The sequence below is a fragment of the Xiphophorus hellerii genome, chromosome 7 (genome assembly GCF_003331165.1).
Source record: "Xiphophorus hellerii strain 12219 chromosome 7, Xiphophorus_hellerii-4.1, whole genome shotgun sequence".
Taxonomy (NCBI): domain Eukaryota; kingdom Metazoa; phylum Chordata; class Actinopteri; order Cyprinodontiformes; family Poeciliidae; genus Xiphophorus; species Xiphophorus hellerii.
The window spans coordinates 967,939-994,128 of record NC_045678.1 but is presented as its reverse complement, the minus strand read 5'-3'; the positions used below and the strand labels follow the sequence as shown (position 1 = coordinate 994,128).

The 26,190-nt window shown below is 40.5% G+C and overlaps 1 long non-coding RNA gene across 1 annotated transcript; it reads right to left on the bottom strand.

Moving 5' to 3' along the window:
* Positions 1-253: 253 nt before the first annotated feature.
* On the bottom strand, positions 254-20,672 carry LOC116722571 (uncharacterized). The gene is made up of 3 exons (XR_004339785.1): positions 20,661-20,672; positions 8,396-8,399; positions 254-602 (listed from the first exon to the last, which is right to left on the bottom strand). It is a non-coding gene; the product is annotated as an uncharacterized LOC116722571 (long non-coding RNA).
* Positions 20,673-26,190: the final 5,518 nt, after the last annotated feature.

Sequence of the window (26,190 nt, the reverse complement as noted above, 5' to 3'; positions counted from 1 at the left end):
GGAAATTGCCCCCCGGGACTTTTCAGAACACTGCCGGCAGATTTCAGCGCACTCCTTCCGTCAGCGGCGGGTATGTTGGGAATCCCGGACGAGCCCCCAAAATGATAGGTTTATTTTAATTCCTATCTAGCAAAGATTCAGACCAGAGACAGGGATTGTCTTTTCTTTTCTTTCCTGCAGACTAGGAGGGAAGATCCAAGACGCGACGAATCGCTGTAAAACACTGTCTGGGATCAACTCTTCCAGATCTTTCTCTGCATTTGGTTTTATTAGAAAATACAAGGAAGGAGGTTGGGCCTTCTCACATAGTCACACAAAGAATTTGACCAATGACCTTTTTCTACAGGGTGCTCTTGGAACCGTCTGTGGGCATGCCCTTAAAAGGGCATGGCTGACCACAACTAATCAATTACATATGGAGCAGATAACACAGGAATGTGTGGTCTCTAGCCTCCAGGCAAACATCCTACAAATGGTTAATAGTGTTTCACAGAAGAGAAGAAGTCAAGTAACATTAAGCAAAATAATAATATGAAAACATAACCTTTCAAATAAACTCACAAGTAAATGAACTTAGATAATTATTCTAACAGCAACCGATTCTTTATACCACCCATTTTGTTCAAGGCAGTAATACTACAACTGCTAGGATCTTGGGTTGATTTGGAGTTTTGATTATTTCATTCTAGTTTGACTATTCTGTTTGTTAGTCTTTGTGGTTAGATCAGTCTTGTTTCTGTTTTTCTTTAGTTCAGTCCTTCTTAGTGCTTCTAGTTATGTTTGTTTCTTATCTATAGTTATTCCCTGTGACTCTAGTTTAATTGTTTCTTAGCTCTAGTTACTCTTTTAGTGTTAGATTAATTTTCTTGTCTCTTGTGTACTCTCCCTCACCTGCTGTGCCATTCTGTCTCTATCCTCAGCCTGCAACCCTGGGCTGAAGACCTGGCTCATCAGCCTAGGTCTTTTTTTCCAGCGTTCCCCCTCACTGCTCATACTCATTGCTGGTTCCCTCTGTTAAATTCCATTATATCTCGGTTACTTGCCAATTGATTTTCAACTTGCTTTTTGTTCTTGGTTCCTGTTTTTGTTCTGCTCTTGCTCCCTGCATTCCTGTGATTTTTGTAAGTTTTTAGTTTTTTCATAAAAGAACAATCAATATGGTCCATGCATATAACAAACATCTCATGAGAACACTACTGAAAGAGCCCCACACCATGATTCTACCACTGTGATGTTTGGCATTGTAACAAAACCCTTTGGCGCCTAACATACTTCTTGTCATTTTGGTCAAATAGTCTAATCTTTTTCTGATCTGTCCATTTAACCTGAAAAAAACTAATCCCCCATTTATATCTTAGTTTTCAGTGCTTCAAAAAATGATGCCTTAAAAATTTCTAAACAATGACTAAAGTTCATGAATTGAACTTTAGTCATTGTTAAGGTCATTACCATAAACAAACCAAATGGGTTTGTGAATGTGCAAGTGGTGATGGGACAGACATGGTGAGGCTGCCAGTCACACACTATGTAATTGTATTTTAAAAAGGGCAGGCTATCTAGAAATGAAGGGCACAGGCCTCCTTGAAGCCCACAGAGTGGTCGACTCAAGTGGTCCCTCAGGCCTTCTCCTATAAACTGTGAAGGTGTCCCATATGCTGAGGGAAGCATTAGTACACCACAGTTATGACCTTGCTTAAAACTGGAGCCGTCCTTGAAATCATCTGATTGTTCTACATCCTTCCTTACATTCTCTGTAAATTTGCTCCTGATTTCTCGTACTGTTAATGTTGAAATGTTTGTAACTGAACATTTGTGTATTCACTGTAATATCTATGCCGTAGCTGTAGAATAACATATTACCACATATGTCCTTCTCCTGTCAGACGGTAGATTTACCAGTAATAAAATAAAAAGAATGATCTAATCGACATCAAGACAATTGACAGGATTGACCATGAGAGAAAAGAGCAGCTTTTGACTGCAGTTTGGTTGGGAAATCTAAAGGCTCAAAATTTCTGCAAATTCTGATAGCACACAAAGATGTTTATATTATGAGATTCTGTGAGCACGTGTTGCAGAAACAGATAGTCTCTCTCTGTAAATACTCTATCTGTTAATAACTTGTTTTGTGGTTGTCAGATTGATTAATTTATTTCACAGAGACCTTGCTGCAGCAAGAGGATTATGTTAGTGTAAATAATTATTTCTAAATAATTCAATTTTTACATTTCTTGAAATTCTGGATGAAGAAGAGGAGTATTAACTATCTTTCAGTTAGATTATTGAGTAACCTAAGGCTGTTGAAGTAAAAAGTTACAATTCAATAGAATTGTAACAATCCCATCAAAATTGAGGCACTTGGGGCGTCATGTGGTACACTGGTTAGAGTGGGCATCCTGTACACAGAGGCTACAGAGCTCAACATGGCCATCCTGAGTTCTACTCCTCAGTTCCTCTGCTGCATGGAACTGCAGCAGAGGACCCCTTCTCTCTGTCCCCTTCCCATTAGATTATTGTGAATTAAAGGTCACTAGTGCCAAAAGGAATGCTTAAAATAAATTGTAAAGTACTAAAGCCACTTGTTTTAGTGCTTTGGAATTTGTAGTTATGTGCCATCTACCAAGCCCTTACTTTGACTGCAATGACTCACATGCTGCAAGATGACCAGCAGCTCCTGTGTCAGGTTGTTCTTCTTAGTTCTTCTTAAGTTGTCACAGGAAGTACAACCTGTTGGAATGAAAGTAAAGAATGAAAATTAATTATTATGTGTTTATTTAATACATTAGTGCTAAAATGGAATTTGGTTTGAAATCTTAACTTAATGACCTAGATGTCATGGATTTAATATAAACGTTTTTATTTCAGTCATTACAGCCTTTATTCTGGATTATGGTAAAAAAAACAAGGCTTGTCTTTCACCGTAAAGACAAGTCTCTTGTCAGATCTCCTCAAAGATGTGAGATCTGACTTGGAAAAAAATACCTATGAACATTTCTGAGTCAGATATGAACAATCTAAATTGTTTCAATAGAATTGTTGTTATAAACTAAACTGGTTTGAGAACACAGAGGCAATTTCCTCAGTTTAGATCTAAAAAAGTCTTTTTAAAAGATTGTTATTCTTTTTAAATCTGATCTAGAGCCATAAAACACTCACTGTTCTTTGCCTTTGACTGTATAAGGCAGCACAGTACTGGGTCTACTGAGCATAAAATACAACAACAATACATCACATTAAAAAAGGGACACTAAGAACCACACAATAGCTGAATAAATGCATTGCTTTTAAATTCACAAATAATGCATGAATACATGAGAGAAAGTGTAACTGAAAGCTGTAATCTGGAACGTTTCAGGCTGTCTAAACTTATTGTTGTGAATTAATAATGCAGTAAAATAAACTGTTGTGGATTACTGCTACCATCAGCCTAGTAGGACTTTTCAGCCATTTTTTCAGTTGTTAGCGGGTACATGCTGTATAGAAACCTTTCCTTCCAAGATTCTGTCTTGTCACCGGCCTTCTTTTTTCCCTTCATTTCTTGACAACATTTTGTTTCCAATTTTATCCACCTAATTTAGCATCAAGAAGAAATGACTTGAGTAGGTTTTGCAAAAATGGCATGGATGTTGGCTTTCAGTAATTTTGGATTTTGGCTGAGTGTGCATGTTGAATTAAAACAGTGTTAAGAATCATCAAATCACTCTCACACCAACCATCAGTTCTCCTGCACAATCAACACCAAAGTCATGCATTTTTAAAATGTAGCATGTAAATTAGTTTGATATCATACACAGAGACTGGGACCAGAAGCAGCAAAAGCAATGTTTTCATACAAAGCATGAAAACGAGGATTATTCACTGTAAATTACCTTTGAATTATTCACTGTCTCACACGTCAGTACTGTGCCATATTCTGGGACAGCATCAATCAAGAAGATCTATTAAAGAAGTTCAAAACAAGCAACTTAATTCTGAAAATGAAATAAGTGGTTTTCCATTATTAAACAGGCCACATGCTTCAGTAAGCACTGTCCATTCATCCATCCATCTATTTTCTTCCACTTATCCAGGGTCGGGTCGCGGGAGTAGCAGCTTAAGAAGAGAGGCCCAGACTTCCCTCTCCCCAGCCACTTGTTCCAGCTCTTACGGGGCAATCCCAAGGCGTTCCCAGGCCAGCCGAGAAACATAGTCCCTCCAACATGTTCTGGGTCTTCCCCAGGGCCTCATCCTGGTGGGACATGCCCTGAAAACCTCACCAGGGAGGCGTCCAGGAAGCACCTTGACCAGATGCCTGAGCCACCTCAACTGGCTCCTCTCGATGTGAAGGAGCAGCGACTCTACTCTGACTCCCTCCCGGATGACCGAGCCTCTCACCTTATCTCTAAGGGAGAACCCAGACACCCTACGGAGAAAACCCATTTCGGCCACTTGTATCCGTGATCTCTTTCTTTAAGGCCTTGACCCTAAAGCTCATGATCATAGATGAGGGTAGGAACGTAGATCAGCTGGTAAACTGAGAGCTTTGTTTTTTGACTCTGTTCTCTCTTCACCATGACGGACTGGTACAGTGCCCGCTTCACTTAAACTCCTCCACTTGGGGCAGGACACCCCTCCCTCACTCCCCCTGACCCGGAGAAGGCACTCTACCCTTTTCCAGCTGGAAAAGGGTTGAGCTCAAGACCATGGCCTCGGATTTGGATGCACTGATCCTCATCCCGGCCGCTTCACACTCGGTTGCGATCCGCTCCAGCGAGAGCTGCAGATCACGACCTGATGAAGCCACATCATCCACAAAAAGCAGAGATGCGATCCCAAGACCACCAAAACAGATCCCCTCAACACCTCGTCTATGCCTAGAAATTCTGTCCATGAAAGTAATGAACAGAATCGGTGACAAAGGGCAGCCCTGGTGGAGTCCAACTCTCACCGGAAATGAGCCCGATTTACTGCCAGCAATGTGGACCAGACTCTGACACCAGTCATACAGGGACTCGACAGCCCGTATCAAAGGGCCCAGTACCCCATACTCCCAGAGAACCCCTCACAGGGTTCCCCGAGAGACACGGTCGAACGCCTTCTCCTAGTCCACAAAACGCAGGTAGACCGGTTGGGCAAACTCCCACACACCCTCCAGGACCCTGCTGAGGGTGTAGAGCTGGTCTTCCTGAATTCGAGGTTCGACTGTCCGATGGACCCTCCTCTTCAGGACCCCTGAAAAGACCTTGCCAAGGAGGATTAAGAGTGTGACCCCCCCTATAAATGGAGCACCCCCCCACCCCGCACTCGGTCCCCCTTTTTGAACAGGGGGACCACCACCCCAGTCTGCCAATCCAGGGGAACTGCCTCCGATGTCCATGCAATATTGCAGAGTCGTGTCAGCAAACACAACCCTACAACATTCAGAGCCTTAAGGAACCCAAGATGAATCTCATCCACCCCCAGGGCCTTGCCATTGAGGAGCTTTTTAATGACCTCAGCAACCTCGTCCCCAGAAATTGGAGAGCCCGACCCAGAATCCCCAGGCTCAGCTTCCTCAACGGAAGGCATGTTGGTGGGATTGAGGAGGTCTTCGAAGTATTCTACCCACCGGCCCACAACGTCCCGAGTTGAGGTCAGCAGCACACCATCCCTACTATAAACAGTGTTGTTGCTGCACTGCTTCCCCCTCCTGAGATGCCGGATGGTGGACCAGAATCGTCTCGACGCCGTTTGGAAGTCTTTCTCCATGGCTTTTCCAAACTCCTCCCATGCCCGAGATTTTGCCTCAGCAACCACCCGAGCCGCATGCCACTTTGCCTGCCAGTACCCTTGAGTCCCACAGGCCAAAAATGCCTGACTGGACTCCTTCTTCAGCTTGACAGTATCCCTCACCGAAAGTGTCCACCAACGGGTTCGAAGGTTTCCGCCGCAACAGGCACCGACCACCTTGCAGCCACAGCTCCAATAAGCCGCCTTGACAATGGAGGCACGGAACATGGTCCACTCAGACTCAATGTCCCCTACCTCCCATGGAACGTGTTCAAGGTTCTACCGGAGATGGAAGTTAAAGCTCTGTCTTACAGGGGACTCCGCCAGACGTTCCCAGCAGACCCTCACAACACATTTGGGCCTGCCAGGTCTGACTGGCATCCTCTCCCACCACCGGAGCTGACTCACCACCAGGTAGTGATTTGGCTCACTACCGGGTGTCCAAGACACTCGAGGGTCTTGGACACAATGAGTGAAATTGTGAAACAATGACAAAGTCATTGTGACAAATGACAAAGTCGGTAATCGAACTGCGGCCTAGAGTGTCCTGGAGCCAAGTGCACATATGGACACCCTTATGCCTGAACGTGGTGTTCATTATGGACAATCCAGGACGAGTACAGAAGTCCAACAATAGAACACCTCTTGAGTTCAGGTCGGGGGGGTGTTCCTTCCAACCACGCCCCTCCAGGTCTCACTATCATTGCCCACGTGAGCATTGAAGTCCCCCAGCAGAACAAGGGAGTCCCCAGGAGGGGCAGTCTCCAGTACCCCCTCCAAGGACTCCAAGAAGGGTGCCAAGGACTCCAAGAAGGGTGGGTAATCTGAACTGTCATTTGACCCGTAAGCACAAACAACATTCAGAACCTGGCCCCCACCCGTAGGTGGAGAAAGGCTACCCTCTCGTTCACTGGGGTAAACCCCAATGTACAGGCACCGAGATGGGGAGCAACAAGTAAGCCCACTCCAGCCTGCCACCTCTCACTGTGGGCAACTCCAGAGTGGAAGTATGTCCAGCCCCTCTCAAGGAGACTGGTTCCAGAGCCATGCGTCGAGGTGAGACCGACTATTTCTAGCCGGAACCTCTCGACCTCACACACTAGCTTCTGCTCCTTCCCCACCAGAGAGGTGACATTCCACATCCCAACTGAGGATAAGATCGCCAGGGCCCCCTCCCTCGGCCACCACCCATCCCACACTGCAGCCGACCCCTTTGGCCCCTCTCACTGGTGGTGGGCCCATGGAAGGGGGGACCCATGTCTCCTCTTCGGGATGAGCCCAGCCGAGCTCCATGGGTAAAAGCCCGGCCACCAGGTGCTCGCCATTGTGCCCCCTCTCTAGGCCTGGCTCCAGAGTGGGGCCCTGGTGACCCACGTCCGGGCGAGAGAACACCAAATCCAAAGTTATCATCCATCAAAGGGGTCTTCAGGCTTGCTCTTTATCTGGTCCCTCACTTAGGACCTGTCTGCCTTGGGTGACCCTACCAGGGGCATAAAGTTCCAGACAGCATAGCTCCTAGGATCATTGGGACATTCAAACCCCTCCACCACGATAAGGTGGCAGCCCAAGGAGAGGTGAGCACTGTCATACATGGCAAACAAACCAAAAAGAAATAAAACACTAAAACAAGAAGAGTATTTGGAGCCCTAAAAGTAGCACCTGTCTAACTGTAAGTAGAAAGAATTGTTTTTTCTTTTTTTTTGGTTTACATAGTTTATTTATAATTCATGTCAGTTAAAGGTTTACTTTCCTGAATACTGTCATGCTGTCTGGGTGTTTTGTCATGTATACTATTATTCAGTCTTGTAGTGTCTTGTGTTCATAGTCTTTGCTGTATTAGTCTTGTCTGTTCTGTTGTCATCCATGTACTATTTCTTCAAGTCATTTTCTGCAGATTTTGTTCATACTTAATTTACTTTAGAATTCTTGTTTGGTTTAAGTTCAAATCACTATCCGAATTAGGTTTTGCTATGTATCTTGCATTCGTGTTTTATTGTCCAGCTAGTTGGATTTCAGCTCAGCTTTTACTTCAAATTTTTACTTCAATATTACAATTATTAAAAATATTGAGTATGACTTAAAAATTCACTAGAGAACAGTGCGTCTCGTGTAACAGCATGAATTTTGTGTCAGTTGGTCACAAGGCAAGATATCTATTTACATTTGTTTCTTAGGAGTGTTTGGTTTGGAAATTTGTTGACAGTCCGTAAGTGAACCACCGAGCACTTGAGGAGGGAGCGATAGAGAAAGGCTGGCCGAAATTAGTGTTCCTAAATCGGATGAACCTTGAGCTAGGCGCCACTCTCTCCACTGATATTGGAATATCCAATATCCAACTTGAAAACAACTTTGCTGTGGTAGTTTTAACGGCACAAACCTTCACTAATGGAGCACTAAGGAAGTAGCCCACCTTGGTTTGTTTTGGAGCAAGATGGCGGGCTAGTGACGACATCAGCCAAAATTATAACTTTTAACATCTCAAAAACAAAAGCTGCAGAAACCTGCAGAAACGGAGCATTAACGAAGTAGCCCACTTTGGTTTGTTTTGGAGCAATATGGGGGATGGTGAACTCTGGATGACCTAAAAAATAATTTTAAATATCTCAGAAATTTAAAATTTCTGCACAAACAAAAATTTTAACGGCACAAACCTGAACAAACAGAGCACTAACCACTCAGACTATTTGGTGGATTTTTTGACGTGGGTGGGGTGTCAGCTTCACTCAGCTCGATCATCTTAATGAATGTTCTCCTCCAGTTACGTAACTTCCAATGAAAGCGAGAATTTTTTTCGAGTGGAATGGCACAGGAAGGCCATGGCCAGGCTACTCATGCCCCAATCTTATAATAAACTCATATAAATATATTGATGCTTTGGGAAGGTTGCCTCAGCATCACATGTTGACGCGTCGGGTACCCCCTTTGCGTCAATAATTGATGAGAAATCTCTCATTGAATGCTGTACCGCTCCCTAAGCGTCCAAAACCCACGATCTAGGAACAAATAAGTGGTTAGGGTTACGCTTAGGGTTACCCCCCTGGCGTCAATTATTGACGCGAGGGGTTACCCGACGCGTCAACATGTGACGCTAGGGGAACCTGCCAAAGCGTCAATATATGACGAGTCGGGAGTGAGAATCGATTGTCCTTTCACTCAAACTTGATTAGCCTAATATTTTATTAGTAGGCTCATTATGCTATTCTATTTCTTGGATGTGATATTTGAAATGAACAATATCACCTTATTTTATATTTTTTAAGGGCCAAAGCATTTTTTAATATAATTATGCTTTAATCCAGGTAGGAAGGGGTTTAGAATTTCTTGTTTAGAAACACCAATTGAAATTGAAATTCCTCCAGGATTCAAGTTTTTCTGTTCCAGTCTTCTGTTTGCTTATATTGTGGGATAAAAGGGTTTACAGTGAACCCTCATTTTTCGCGGGGGTTACGTTCTGAAAAGAACCCATGATAGATGAAATCTGCGAAGTAGTAACTTTTATTTTTTTACAATTATTATACAATGAAATACTCCATAATACATTGCAACCAAAGAACAAAACCTTTTTACAGGCCCAAACATTTGTTTAACAAATAAAAAGTACTGTATATTTTATATATATATATATATATATATATATATATATATATATATATATAAATAAATACTGTACTGTAAAATAATAATTTTAATACTAACTGAAGGTGGATTTCCGTGCCCGAATTGCGGAGATCAGCAACCCCCCACCCCACCGCGACCTGAGTCATTGGAGTAGAACGGGTGAAAATAAAAAATTATTATGAAAAAAAACAAAACAAAGTACAGTAGGACAAATTGTGACTCGCGTGTATTTCACTGCTCTTCTGACTGAGCCGCTGCATCCTGACTTCGCTCTGTAACGGTTTTTTTCTTCTAAAGCCCGCGGTGCAGGTGTGTTTTTTCGAGAGAAGAACATAGTTGTTGTCGCTCTTTTTTCTTCTGGGCAAAAAGATTCTTATAAACCAACATGCCACCATCGATTATGTTAAATTTGGCAAGCTGTTTTACGTACGTGTACATATTAAACCGCAACGTTGTTGACACACAGGTAGAGAAGAAGCAGAGAGACTGTTTAGCCAATCAGAATGCAGAACACAATGCACGATGCAAATCCGTGAAGCAGCGAGACCGTGAAAGGTGAACCGCGATATAGCAAGGGTTCACTGTAGAGGTTATGACATTCTAGATAGTTCTACAGGAGAGTAAGAAATCCCAGATCTAACATTTAGATTTAATTTTACTCATTCCCAAGGGAGAAAGCTGTTTGACTTTTTTCTGTATTATACAGCACAACCCCCAGGACAAGTAGTACAAAAATAGTACAATCTTTTCGATGTCATCGGTGACATGGATAACCCTAATCAGGCCATGTGGAAGTCCTTTGTGGTTGACAATAATAAAACATTAGAGCCACATCCAGGAACAGCAGCTCTATTTCATGCCTGATATCCCACGTCTTGGAGAAAATCTACAGAGTGCCCTTCTCTGTGGAGAAGTGTTCATAATTCCTAAAGATAATGTGGGAAAAAGAAATGAGGTTTCAGTTGTGCCTTTCACTAAGACCTCTTAGTGACCTTTTAGGATGAGATGCATTAAAAATAGCTTCCTCTCTGTCCATTGCAAGCACCGGGCAGAAGCTGTTAAAATATCAGGAAGCCTGATGCAACTTCTGTGTATTCAGCAAAGGACACATGCTTGGGTGATCTAAAATGCAACAAGCAAACTACCTCCTCTAGGAGCTTCTTAGCTCTGATCTTGTGTCCTTCTAACCTAAAGTACATTTATTAGATTGCACAACATAAAGTGGTTACACATGGTCTTCTACATTTTACTCCTCCGCAGCTGCCAGGATTTTCACCAGCATTTGGTGCGTACCAGAACTTTTCTGGTTGCTACGCCAGTCTGTGTACATACATCTTTGCACTGCACCAGAGTAAGAAGAAAACAAAAGAGTGCACAGACATCAAGAACTCAGCATGGAGATTGGATAATTCTCCACACTGCCCATTTCCAGTAAACACCATCTAAATCCAACTCACTGGCCTCAGAGTGTGTATGACGGGACGGGTACACAAAACTGTCACACACACACACACACATAGTAGTCCGTGTATATGTAACCAGAGTGAAGCCAACAAAACAATATTCTCTAGATACTCTATCTACCTCACTAAATGAAGAGCAAACATGTTTTAGCTGAATAAGAGCACACAGACACACAGCTACAGTTTATGTTAAAGAAAGAATTATTGTTTGAACACAAGCTTTGTTCTGATGTTATTTCTATCTACTGACATTTGAAGACCAAAAATATCGGAAAATATTAATACTGTACATACTTTATCCTGTTCTAATATCCATATACATTAGCATCTTCATTAATTTATTACATTTTATATGGAAAAAATATTTGGAAAAGTGTTTTTTTGCCTTTAATTGTTGTTTTGTATGTTATTTGTAATTTTTACACCTTCATCTTGATACAAACGTCCATGTAACTATAGTTTTTACCTGGCTGACATTTTTAAATATTAAAGCAGCTGTGGTCTGACCTTTTTACTCTTATTTAATTTCTTGCATGGCTACATCTTTACTGGAGTAAAAACATGTTGAGATAGTGCTTCTCTTACTTGAGTACACCAAAAATGATGTGCACCAAAAAACTTTGTTGTATGTTTATTTAAACATACATTACTAACCTCTTCTTTGGGAGGTTTGTTACACAGTCTTCCTCTCGCCAAGGTGCAACCAAGATATAAACAGCTCTATTCATGTGATAATTTACTCTAAATTTACTCTGCACAATGTTTCACATACCCTCCAAAGTAAAAGCCTTCACATTTTTTCACAGCAGATAATTGGTGTTTTGGGCATTACATTGACTGGTTTAACCCAACCACTGTTACACATGGGATTAGTCTGGCCATTTAATATGAAGCTTACTGAAAATTTCTAAATAAAAGCCTCAATATACCGCTTAGGTTAGTTCACCGCCTTAGCCATAAATAAAACAATTGTTAAAACAATGAACAATTGTTAAAATTGCAGATGTTTTGCAATTTTAACAAATATGCAAAAAAATATATAAAAGTTACATTGTGCAGCTTTAAATAACTGACCTTCAAAGCTATCTGTAACTTGACTTTGTAACTAAATTTACAAAATGTATAAAATCAGATGCATTTTACATATATTGTAAAATATTGAAAGCACTTTTATTAATTTAACTGACTTGCTTTCGCTGTGATATTGTGAGATTGATTTAATTCAAATTTGGAACAGGCAATATAAAATAGTTTTCTTCCTTTAGAATCTGAAACAACTTATGTCTTTGTTCTTAGTCATTTTGGTGTGCTTATTAGGCCCGAGCAGCAAAACTCTGCGAAGGCCTATTGTTTTCATACTGTTCCTTATTATTACTATTCTTCCACCCAAAAGAAGGGGCTTTTTGGGGGCTTTATCATATTCACAAACTCACCAAACTTGGCCTGTTTAAAATTTATGTATTTTAAGGTCGTCGCAAAAATCGCAAAAGAAACGGCTCAACGGCGCCACCTAGCATCTTTCAAAAGACCCTCTGATATTCTCTTACTTCATCGTAGAGACATGAAATTTGGTACACTTGTAGAGCTCACCCAGACGCTCAAAAATTACAATTAATGTCATAGTGCAAGTATCACAGGAAGTTGGCCATTTTGGATTGAAGTTCCGATTTTGTCCCCATTTAATACTTTTACAGCCTTCGTATTTGATCGAACTCCTCCTAGGGATTTCGATTGATCGGCTTCAAACTTGGTCAGTCAATTCATTAGGCATGTCCGATTAAAAGTTATCAAAACGGTGAGTTTTTGAGCATGCTGAAGGGGCATTACCAGGGGTCAAAGTTCACCTACTCGCCAGGAAAAAATAAACTGTTGTATCTCCTACACAAAAACTCACTGAGGCACCAAACTTTCAGTGATTGATCATCATCGGGTGTCCTACAATACCCAATGGTCAAATGATGACAGCACTTAGGCCACGCCCCCTGAGAACAGGAAGTGTCATGTTTTACTGTGAACAGTCGCTATCTTACCCCTTTGACCTAATCAACATGAAACTGTGTCCAGAGACAGAAGACATGTTGGTATGTTGTGGATTCCAACCCCGACCGGCTTTGACAGAGCAGGTGGGCGTGGCGAAGTGACCTGTAACGCCGTTGCCATACGTTTGCCTCTAGATTCTACATGTTTTGACCAAACTTGGCATGAGTGATCCTGGTGGGATGCCTGACAATCCTATATTGTCATAGTTTGACGTCATCTAAGCCCCGCCCACTTCCAAGAGGAAGTCACCTGTTTTTCCTGCTGTATGTCTTACTTTTACTGTTGTTTTTTATATGGATTTAATGTAGTGCAAACTGACATAAATAATAATATGATGAACTCTGTCAATGCTCGCTGCTGGTTGAACTGTGTGGGCGTGGCCAAATGGCAAATATCAGTCCCTCCCCGTTTTTATACGATTGTCGTTAAATCACACATGGATGATCCGATTGGCACCAAACTTGATTTGTAAGATCTTTGTTCACCTTTAAAGAGCCCAACAGTATTGAAATATAATTTGACTCCACTGCGCCCCCTAGGTTAATACATCTCCTATATCTCCTCGCTGCATCAACCAATCTGCACCAGATTTTTTGTGAGTCGTCGAACGCAGTCATGTATATCGCCCAGTGGAAGGGCGGGGAAAATGCGTGACAGCTTCTGCGGTGGCTGGCGGGCGGCGGTGTGGGAACCCCCATGGAGGCCAATAGGCCGGAGCGGCGCTCGGCTGCGCACGAGGTTGCTCGCAACTTTAATTGTATTATTTCCATTTATCTGTTCAGCTTTCCTTGTCCTGGACAAGGTTGTTTGATTAAAAAAAAAAGTAATGCTATTACTGATTTTACAAATGTATAATTTTTAAATAGTGAAATGTACATATTATAATAATAATTATCATCATCATCATCAAAGGGCTGCATAGTGGCGCAGTTGGTAGCACTGTTGCCTTGCAGCAAGAAGGTCCTGGGTTTGATTCCCAGCCCGGGGTCCTTCTGCACGGAGTTTGCATGTTCTCCCTGTGCATGCGTGGGTTCTCTCCGGGTACTCCAGATTCCACAGTCCAAAAACATGACTGTCAGGTTAATTGGTCTCCCTAAATTCTCCCTAGGTGTGAGTGTGTGTGTGCATGGTTGTTTGTCCTGTTTGTCTCTGTGTTGCCCTGCGACAGACTGGCAACCTGTCCAGGGTGTATCCTGCCTCTCGCCCGGAACGTTAGCTGGAGATAGGCACCAGCACTAGGAACAAGGGTGTTAGAAAATGGACGGATGGATGGATGGATAATAATCAACATCATCATATTAATAACAATAAAAGGGCGAGGGTTAGAACTTTTCTCTGTATAATGGCACAACTGATTTAAATGAGTGGTGGCCAATAATAGATTGTGTTATGGTGACTGTTTGCCAGGAAAGAAAGTGGAATGAAGGACTAAATGAAAAACTGTAGAGATTTATGTAAGAAGCAAAATGCATGTGTTGTTGATGAAACCTTTTTACATGTTGTGATTTACAACAGATATCAGGATAGCCTTGTTAGTGACTGTTAGTAGTACACCTCTGAGTGGGCCTGTTCAGGAGAAAGTGCAGAGCTGTTTTTCTTGAGGTTGGGTTGGTTCTGTTTCCCTCACACCATAAGTTTTGCAAGCTCTGCAGACTGTCCCCAACTATTGCAAAATGGTGCAGACTGGATCCCAGTGGGAGTCCAATTGTGGATAAAGTCTGGCAAAATATCATGTAGTTATGTCTTCTGATGAGGAATTAATTAACTTAACGAAAGAAAGGTGCTACTGCTGCCAAATAATTTTCTGCAAAGATGTAAACCATAAGACATTTCTCTCAGTGCAAACTAAAGAAAAAAGACAAATTTATTTTTCAATCAAAGCTTAAAAATGTGAAAAATGGTAAATTAGCTGGTTTAAAAAACAAATAACTATTTCTCACAATTTGTGAACAAACCAAGGAATATGTCAGTGTTTACTTGAAGTTGTGGAAATAATGTCATTGCTGTTAACTACAGATATTGACAGTCTATAAATTAATTGCATCCGTGTTGCCAACTTTAATGAAGTGAGTTGCTTTCACACCCACAAGCTAAACAAACACTATTGAGTTCTGCTTATAATGTCAGAAGCCATTACTTTACTGCCAATTTTGTATTGAATGTGTTATCAGACACCTGGCAAGTGAAGGAGAGAAGATGAAATAAGCCATGTTAATAGTGTTTCATAAAAGAAGTCACACTACAGTCCTGTTTGTTTTTGTTGTCAGACCAGAAATCTTAGAAATGAATGTGTTCTTCCGCATTCTGTGGGGGCGTTTGCACCTGTGCGAAAATATGATCTACAGAGCCTCTATTAGTGCACCATGATGCAGAACTGCTTTGAGTATTGGATAATTTTCTGCTTTCTGACAAGGAAACTCATTGTCTGGTAATATTTGGCAACTATAAACAAGCACGGTATCAGCTTCACAGCCACATGCACTCTTTTCATTCATTATGAGTAGAAGCAAAAGGGAGGTAGTTATTCACATGAGTGATCTGCAATAATCTACATGTTGCATTTTGATACTGTTTCTCGTTTATGTATGCAAAGCATTTATGTGGTGTTTTAACTCAGCAGGCTTCACAGATTAGGCGCCAATCAGAGAAGGTGGTTAATTAACAGCCTTTTCATGGATGAACAACCTTTCTCTCTCGGATATTTTTTTCTGGCACTTCAAAGGATTTTCAACCCAGGGGACTGGATTTCTACCAGCCTACTATTCAATCAGTTTGGAAAGCTGAGAAACAAAAATCTACAGTATAAAACCATTTTGTTCTATAACATGCAAAATTCTCTGGTGAGTATTCATTTTACCATGTTCACGAGTTTCAGAGGAGAATTCATTTTGCACAATGTTTAGTTCTGTGTTTATTTATAGTGTTTGATACTTGTCAATATACAGGTTGAATTATATCCTCTGAGAAATTAGAATTAATATACAAATAAACAGGATGTTTTAAACTGTTTCAGATACTGGTTCACATAGGAACACAGATCACAACATTTCCTATGTGCAAACACTTACCAGTTTCAAGCATTTTTCAGTTTTTTGTCATGTTTGTGTGAAGATTTTTCTGTTTTTTGCTGGGGGTCAGAGGTATCAAAGAGTTTCCATGGAACTTATATACATAAGTTGTTAGTTGGATTCATCTGGCCAACAAGCGTCTTACAATGCAGTTGACATGTTTGTTATCAGCTATGTCAGGTGACTAATTTATATACAGTGGCACAGTTGGTAGCAAGAAGGTCCCGGGAATTGATCTCTTGAGGGGATTGTGGAATGAAATAATTATTCACACTGTTATTTCTTTCTATTAATAAATTAATCAGTTTATTCATTCATTTATCATATGTGTTTTTCTTGTACAAGTTAAAGTGTCTTTCTACTCAGAGCTGCATGTTCCGGTTACAGGAAATCGCTGACAGAAAACGCCAACCACAAAGCCTACGAGCTTCTCCTAAATCAGCTTGAGGTGTCAAAGCTTGTTCCATTTTGAATGTATTTCTGCCCAGCAACTGATTTTGAAAAGGGGCACCTGGCTGCTGACGAAGATAAAATAGTATTTGCACCTGCTCTGTCTAAACTATTGAACTCTAGGGGTGTGAAGTGAGTAAAGCAGTTATTGGAAACCACACTTTACCCTGTGCATAGGTCGATTTGTCATGATGTTTGTTTCTTCTAAGAGGTGTTGTTTTTTTAGTTTCCAGGAATTGTTTTGCACCACCTAGGTGTCTATAGATGTGTATAAAAACTGACATTCTGTGTAATGTATTGAGAAAGTTTGTCTGATAGCATCTGGCTGCACATTCTCTCCCCTGCGCAGGTTTTTCTTTAATAAAGCTGTGTTTTTGTTCTGCCTTTGAATCCTGGTTATAGATCATTTTTTGGGGTTAATAGGATCTTTCTGTATAGAGTTTGCATGTTCTCTCCAAGTTTTACAGCTACCTCCAACACTCCTAAAACATGATGAATCTCTCTAAATTCTCCTTAGGTGTAAGTGTGTGCTATTATTTATCTTGTTTGTCTCTGTGTTGCCCTGCAATGGACTGGTGACCTATCCAGGTTGTACCTTGCTTCTTGGCTGTTGACCCCTTGCAGCCCTACAAGGGATAAGCATGTTGGATAATGAATGGAGTGGTTGACATTGCCAGTCAGGAGCTCAGTGTATTTGCCACTTGCACAACTTGAGTTTTGAAATTTCATTAAAAATACTAGCAGAGTTGATTATGTTTGGGGCTGTTTTTTGGAAGTTGGGCTCAGCCCATAAGTTCCAGGATGAAAGTATTATTTTGCCATAAAGATATTTTTGAGTCAGCAGGAACAGCTTGGAGATGGCTCCTTTATTTTAATCCACAAAGCAAGGTTTATGAAGGCATACATACAAGGATGTTACTGGAACAATGGTGACCCCTCAATCGGAGGTGGCCAGTTCGAGCACCGTTCTGCCCATCATTATTGTTGGATCCTCAAGCAACACTTTGACATTTCACCCACCTTACCTGCTGGTGGTGGTCAGAGGGCCCGGTAGCACTGGTGCACGGAGGACTCGCTCATATCAAACTGCCTCAGGTCAGCTGTGGCTACTATGTAGTTTGCCACCAATAAATGGATGTGGGAATGGATGACTGAATGTAGCATGAAGCACTACAAGTACAAGCCATTTAGCATTTGGTATAAATAAACTTGATTGACCTACTCACTGACCTCCCCCATCTGATAACTGACCTTTGAAATGAGTTAGGGCAGAGACTGTGAGCCATGTTGTCTTATCTAACGTCATGAATGAGAATCTAGAGAGATGGTCAAAAATTCCCATTTCAGTTTTTTAGTTGCTTCTGTGCATTTCTCACAACAGAATTGAAATTCTCAAAACTACTTGTTCAGTCTTCAAATCATTGTGTTGCTAGAACCCATCAAAAAAACATTTTCTTATTTCTTTCAACAAGTTGTGAATGTATTGTACATCATGTTAGTGGTTATGTACAATTCTCTGCTATTTCCTATATTTTCAGTTGATTCTGTGATGTTGACTAAAATGTACTATAATAGGTCTCTGTTGAATTGCCTCAATGTCCACAACATTTAAGCATGATTTTGTCGTATGAGTCGTAACATGAAAAATGCTTGAATAGGTTGTCATAATATGTCCAACATATTTCCATACATTTACATCAGACTTTTTCTGTACTGAATTGGTAAAGCGTTCCCAGATAAATTCTGAGTTGAGTTATCCAATATAGGTAAATAATAATTATTATTAAAATAATAATAGATTTTATTCATAATGCCCTTTATATCTATAGATTTCAAAGAGCAAAAACAAGACAAGCAATTACAACAATTAAATAAATTAATAAATAAAAGAGATTTAAAAAAATATCTAACAACAAAAACCGAAAATTTTGCTAAAAAGAAATGTCAGTGGATTGTGGTTCCCTTAGAGTGCCAGGGAAGGCATTCTATAGACGTGGAGCCACAGCGGAGAAGGCCCTATCCCTTTAGTCCTCAGTTTGGTTTTGGGTATGTAGAGAAAGTTTGAGCAGAGTGAGAGAGTTGGGTTTTATAGATTTTTGAAATAGTTGGGAGAATTTCCATGGATGTATTGTGTTTGAGGGAGGATATCTTGAATTCAATTCTGGTGAAAATGGGAAGCCAGTGGAGAAAGTGGAGGACGGAAGTAATATGGTTACATTTGCACATTCTCATCAGGATATTGTTAGGAATCCAATGTGAAGTGCTTTGAAGTAGTCCATTCTGGAGGAGGCAAAGGCATGGACCAGTTTTTCAGCGTCTGAAAGGGAGAGAATACGACAGATTTAGGAAATGTTTCGTAGGTAGTACACTGTAAAAAGAAATTAGTTGAACCAACTTAACTGAATTGCTTAAATTGGTAACAAGCAATTCAATCAAGTTTATTCCACTTAATTTATTAAGTTTAACCAACTCAAATTATGTCTATCCAACTCAATTTATTAAGTTGTTTTTTAACTGAATTCATTGTGTTTAAAATGACAAATTCAGTCAGTCTTACTCAAATCATTTAGTTTACATCAAATAAAGAAGTAAACTAATAAAGGATCTCTTGTTTACCAGGGATTTTAGAGTCAAACAGTCTTTATTTGAGAGTAGTTAGACAGTACTGTCATTATCCTGTCTGGGTAATGACAGACAGGAAAGACACGCAGCAAAGGTCAACAGGCTGGAATCAAACATGCGACGGCCACATCGAGGACTAAGGCAGAGCTCGCACTATACTTTTTTGTTATACCTTCATCACTTTTTTTTATCTTTGATTAAAAAAAATGGGTCATATACTATTTTTACCCTTCAAATTATAATCATATTAACTTAGCCGCATTTTTATGAGGTTTAGTTAATATTCACTTAGATGTGTTCATCTGCTTTATGTGTGATGGGATCTGGATTCATGTTTCAACTAACTTTTTCTCCAGTGTGACAAAAACCACTGACTGTAACCCCAATAACTTATAATAAATTTAATTAAATGACTCCACTTAAATTACCAGTACTTCCCTTGCACAATGACTCACAAATTCCTCCTGGTCCACATCTGCAGAGAAATCTGCCCTAGTTCATCAGTCAGTTGGATTTGTCTGATAAAAACCGATCAACTGTGCGCAGTCCGGGCGTGCTCTTTCACGAGTACTCTTTTTGTGTAGTTTTGCTTCCTGTAACGGACTGACCTTAAACCTGCCGCATTCCTGAGAGCCGTTTTCCTTCTGGGCTTGGGAGGGTAATGTCTTCCAGCTCCATTTGTTAAAACCGCAGGGTGAGTTAAGTTTAATTCTTTGCAACAACCGCATTGGTTGTGCAGCGCTCTGCGCATGTTACTGTCTAACTAACTTCTGCACCTTTATTTATTTCTTCAAGAGAAACTGCTGGCTCCTCTGTTTAGACTATAACTGGATTAACACAACTATTTTTGTCTGTTCTGTATGTACTGGAGACTAGAATTAAACGCGTCATTTCGACCAAAGGTTAGGAATGCGCTTCTGAACCAAACGCTCTCCAAAGTGTCCAGTCCATAATTCTTGAACACGCTGTCAGTTCCCCGCCAGAAAGACACATTTAGTTCAGAGTCCATGAGATGATATTCAGAATGGATTTTTTTTTATAGATTGATTTTAGTTGCCTCTGCGATGAACTCTTTGCGTAAAGTCTATTATGTCTGCCCACGAGCACCAGTCAAGGGTGTTAATTATAACCTGTGGACTTCAAATTTTTCGGTCATTTAAAATAATAACAATAATAATAATAAATAAAATGGTCAAATACGGAAAATATTCCTTAAACGCGACCTCTGGACTAAGGCCTCCTTATGTGAGTTGTGCTCTACACATGCGCCACCACAGCACCCTGGTGAGTGATGGCATCAGATGTCGGATACGAAAGCGGCATTGAACTTAATTGTTTCAAAATCACTTTTGAGAGTGCACTCTAAGAAGTGTACTCTAAAAATACACTTTTTAGAGAAGACTCTGAAAAGTGTATATGAAACCATTAAGTTCAATGTCATGTTCGTATCCGACATCTGACGTCATGACACGATGCTTCACAAGAGACAGATCCTGTACTGTGGTGGCACAGTTCACAAAATAAACATCAGCGACAATACTGTAATAATAATTAGAAGCGCAGCATAAAGCCAAACATGCCACAATTAAATCGGCGGACTGACATATGGGCTACTGGGGGATTCCAGGTAGATTCCAGAGATGCGCATCACAGCGGCTCTTCATTCAGGGCCGGCCCAAGGTAATATGGGGCCTTAGACAATCCCCCTCCCCCAACTCCCGAAACCCTTCCTACTAAGAACCTCAGCATCACTAACATGTTTAAATATAGATAAGGTGAAGTCTGTGACAGGGAGACCAGGTTTATTGGCCGAGTTTAAAATCAGTCATTAATTATTGGTTATTTGCTGTGATGTATTTGTGAACAAACCCAACTCAAACACAAAGATTACACCATATTGTAGCCATGGTAACACAACAATCAAATTATCAAGACAATTCTTTAAACTTTTACAAAGTAAACTTCCTAATTAAATCCTAAATGTACAATTTTTTTCTCAGCTGAATGCATTAAATAAAATTTAATAACATTGTCATTCTCTATAAATGAATGCTACAGGTTTAAATCTATGATCTGTGTTACAATTAGACCATTTCTAGGAGCCCCTGAATGTCTGAATGGCCCCTACCAGTAGCTACTGAGTTTTCTTTGCCTTGATATCCCAATCTTACAATTCTAGATCTCAGAGGTGCTAACATCAAACAATTATATAGAGTTTGAGCTTTTTTGATCTATAAAGCAGTTTGCAGCCAAGTTGTTGTAGAGGTTAAATAGATATTATTAGGGCTTAATTAGTAAAATGGCAGCAAATTTGCTTATTTCATAACCAGCGACTTTCTCTCCTCTGGTCTGTTTAACAGCTACAGTCTCAGATCAACTCAGACCTCCAGGACTGTCAGCAGCAGAAACAGCAACATTATACCTGTTGGGGAAAATATACTACATTTTCTTTGCATTGTCCCCACATGATGGCAATTATATAGTATGATCCAATTAGATTCTTGATTACTATGGGTTGTTGCTATGTTGTTGTATGGTCTTGTTCAGTGTTCCCTTTTTTAACTTTGAGCCCCTGCCCCTCCAAAGATCTCTGCACGGCCCTGCTGTCAAAATACGTACATGTACTGTACATGTGGTAGCCTAATATTGCTTTTTTTTTTTTTTTTTTTTTTTTTTTTTTTTTTAACCCCTCCAGGGGGTCTTTTTGTGGGCTCTAGTGTCCCTTTTCATGAAGTAGGCTGACAGGAAAGGGGGAGGGAGAGGGGGGAAGACATGCGGTAAATGTCGCCGGGTCCGGGAGTCGAACCCGCGACAGCCGCGTCGAGGACTTGAGGCCTCCAAATGTGGGTCGCGCTAACCCCTACGCCACCACGGCACGCCCAATATTGCTTTTATTTAGTTGATTTTGCAGTAAAATGGTCACAAGGTGCTGCGCGGTCAGTTGCACAAACAGACAAGGGTCACAACCAAGCTTGTCATTTTATTTTAATGAGAAAAGATGTGGCGATGGATAGCAGCAGTCAATCATAGTGACTGGCAGCTCTCGGTGTAACTGCGGATTTACAGCGAATACTTTATACAAGGTTAGAAGATTAACGTTCATATACTGTATAAGTAAGTATGATTAGAAAGATGTCAAATATCGCATTATGGAGAAGATGCTCCAGTTTAAGGGGAAACGCTGTTTATGACATAGTGACATAAATCATGTGGTGTGAATTCAGGCAAAGTCGGTAATATAACAATACTAATGCATGTGTGTTGATAACTATAGGGAAAAAAAGATCTGTCATAGCATCCTCAGTAAAATGCTTAGTTCCCTCTTAGCACCTGCAGAAAAAAAATTCTGGAGCCGCCACTGGTCCAGGGTGACCCCGTCTCTCACCTGTTGACCGCTGGAGAAAGACACCAGCACCCCTCATGACCCCACTAAGGATAAGAGTGTACGATGATGGATGGATGGGTGTGATTGAATTAAAATTATAACTTATTTCTTTGTAAAGTGCCTCAAGAGGACATTGGTTGTGAATTGACACTACATAAATAAATTGTACTGAACTGAAGTAAAGAAATAAAGTATAAAAAGATAAATTAGAGAAACAAAAACAAGCTTTAGTTTCCTTTATTATGCTACTGGGTTGATGTCATGCACACCAAGGTTTAATGTTTCAAGTATTACCACCAATAACCATTGTTGTCTCAGGTAGGTTTCACTAAGTCACAGTGAGAGTGAGGAAACGGAAGGACCCAGCAACAAGTAAAATGTTTGTGATGTGGTGACAATAATAGATGAAAAAGCAAAACAGATGCAGTAGAAAAATGAAACATTGGATGTGAGACAGTGTTTTCCTTCTTTCTTTCTTAGTTTCTTTTTTTCCTTCTTTTGATTTTTAATTTCTTCTTTCCATGCATAGAATTCAGAGGACAAAATGTGTGGCTTTTGAGGCAATGACATGCATTGAGGGAAATTTTGAGCATGTGTTTCTCACAAAAGGAAGGATTGGGCCGGATGAGATCCTCTCTCTAACCACCACTTATTGGGTCAGTGGTGAACTGACTCCAACAGCTGAACAGTTTAACTGTTCAGCTGTTGGAACTAGAGCGCCTCCCAGTGGACAGGATTATGTATTGCAGTTCCTATAGACATGCAGCAACTCAGAAGACAAGGGGCTGCTTGAAAGACACGTTTACCATATAATATGCCTGTATTAGTATGTAAAACTGTTACTTTTTAAGGAATATGCATAAGTGTGCTCAGCTCAGAGTGCAATTCTGTTGCATTCAACATAAATCCCAATGTGCTGACCAAATTCGGATTTTTCTCAGTCCGAGTGGATATCAGTAGGATCTGGAATCACAATGGGTTTCTTGTATGGCATCCACTTAGGCTTAAAGCTGTTTGAAAGATTTACAAAAATTTGTTTTTCCATATTTGTTAAAACTGTCAACATGATGTGATAGTTTGGTATGAGGTAGATACCGTGTGAATAAATCGAGCTCCTCCACCTCCACCCAGTACTACTATTGCAAAAAGAAAAAGCACTAAAAATGCACCAGTCAGAACCAGGAGGAGGATCTGATTGGCTGTTTCTGAAAACCAGTTTAACTTGAAACATATCCAGGTTAACGGATCCCAATTTGTACACTGAATTTTCTTGCATCAGACCTGAAAAGGCATGTAGCAAGGCGCTTACATGCAATGTTCCTCTAATTTTTCATGTGTCTGGGTATACACACAAACTCCCCGAGTACACCTAGGACCACTGTGAGCAACATCAGATGTGCGCACTGTGGCCACACACCACTATTACACTTGTTATAAATCTGGGTTCATAGCAAGTTGCATGGCTTATTAAAAGAATCAGATTATATCAGCAATTTCCATTAGTTTGCTTTTAATATAAGTGATTTGTCCCACTTAAAATGAAAAAACAAAAACATTGCTGTTCATGAGATGCATAGTATGTTTTATGTAAGAGTCCTGCTTTGGCAAGGAGGAGGGTCCTGCTCTGGAAGAAATGAGACATTACACCTTTCAGACACAACTTTTTGTTCACATTAAAACATTCGCATTTTGCACAATGAAACGTGTGCTGTAGCTTGTGATATAGTATGAATTCTTCAGTCTTCGTCTGTAAAATATTTAATTACAAATTCTTTTCATGTCTGTCCTCACTACTCCAGGTTGATGGCGCAGTCTGCTTCTTGCTTTGACTTTATGCGCATCAGCTGGTCCAAATGTGCCACTTCAAGACGATTTCTGGATGCTGTTTTGATATGATTCATTAAACTAAATCCTCTTTCACAATCAGCAATGGATGCTTGGAATGTAACACAAATATCCACGAGCTGCGAGATCTCCTTTAGCGCCTCACATTTAAGTGCTGCAGGTGCCATATCTGAGAATGTGCTGAATGACCCCTGTTTAAGTTTGCTTCATTATGTATTTGAATTCAACATATTGACTGTTAATGGCCTCCATAGACTGTGGGTGGGGGAGAATGGCCTCCTACTTCTTTGCCAGTGTAGAAATGTCTGCTGTTACATAGTCAAAACTGATGTCTGAACTCAGAGCTTACTAATAACAAAAGTAATCTCACTAGTATTTCTGCCATCACCTGGTGAAGTCCCCATTGTCTCTTTGACATGGTCACTCCACTGTACATCCTTCTCCTTCAAGTATTGGGAATGCAACTTCTAGATCTTTGCTCTTGCAAAGAAGTGTCCTTCCATCACAGTCAGGTTGCGTCTTTGAATAGAAAGGCAAAGTTGTGCCAGCTCACCTAAAACATCTCCCAGAGCATTGAGAGTAACCTTGAACTTGGAATCACTCAGCTTTTTGTAACAGTATTTTGCCACTGGATCTTTGTTATCAGTGAATTTTCTTTTGCAATATTCTTCAAGCACAGTGTAGTTCCTCAGAACAGCATTCACGGTGTAGTGCCGTGACAGCCATCGCACTTTGTTCAGAGGCCTGAACGACAATGTACCTTCATCAAGAATCCTTGCTAGATCCTCCATTTTGCCCCTCTTCACAGTTAACCGAGAGAAAGTGGAATACACAGTTCTAAGAAGAGTTAGAACTCATCAAAGGCATATCTTTCCAGGCATCATCAATGCCCAAGTCCTCTCTATGGGCCACACAATGTTGGTCAGTTAGGTGTGGTATTAGGCGCTTTAACAAAGCTGCAACTCCATTGTGTTTTTCCAGCATTAATAAAGCACCATCGGAGGTCAGCATCACCATTCTCTGCATGTCCAGCCCATGTTTGAAATAAAATTGAGTTATTGCCTCCGTGATAACCTGAGCAGTTGTATGATGCCACCAAACACAGTTTTATAGTTGACATAATTTTCCTCCCTGTATTTAATGTATATGACTAGCATTTTGTGTACTGTCATGTCTGTGCTCTCATCTACTATGAGGGTATGCCAGGTTGCATTTTTAACATTGCACATATTCTCATTCTACTCTAGGGCTGAAGTGATTCAAGTGATTCGAGTACCTCGATTATTAAAATTCCTCGAGGAAAATTTAACTGCCTCGAAGCTTGGAGTACAGCAGCTTTCTCCTCCCGCAGCTGATGGTTCCGAGCGAACGGTGGGGATGAGCATGGCGGGATTATTTAATACAGGTGAGCGGATAGACTGAACATTGCGGGCGGCTGTGCTTTCTATGCACAGCTTTACTGACTAACAGGAAAATAATTTTCATATCATCCCGTTCATAACAAATGGGTGGCGGAGTGCATGGTGACGGTACATAGTTGGTAGAGTTTCTATGTGTGATGAATGCAGGTGTCAAATCCTGTTGCTAACACGGGCACAAAACTATAAATGGCTGGACAAGGTGAAAGTTAATGTATTTAATTGACTGAAGATGAATACATAAACCAAAAGTTGGAGTATAGAAATTTTTTATAAGCATATTTGTGAGCCTGCCTCTTTATTATTAAATTGAATATAATTTCAGATTTTTGTACAACTTTTCTTCAGGTTAACTTAGAAAGTGAGCTGTTATTTCTAAGTTAACAATAATTTTATTATTGATAACAACAACTGTGTTAACAATAACAAAGTTATTGTTAGAGAAGCTCAAATGTAAAAAATTAGACTGATGTTGATATCTGATACTTTACTTACTGTATAAGTATTATAGTAATCTGCTGTTATGTTAGATT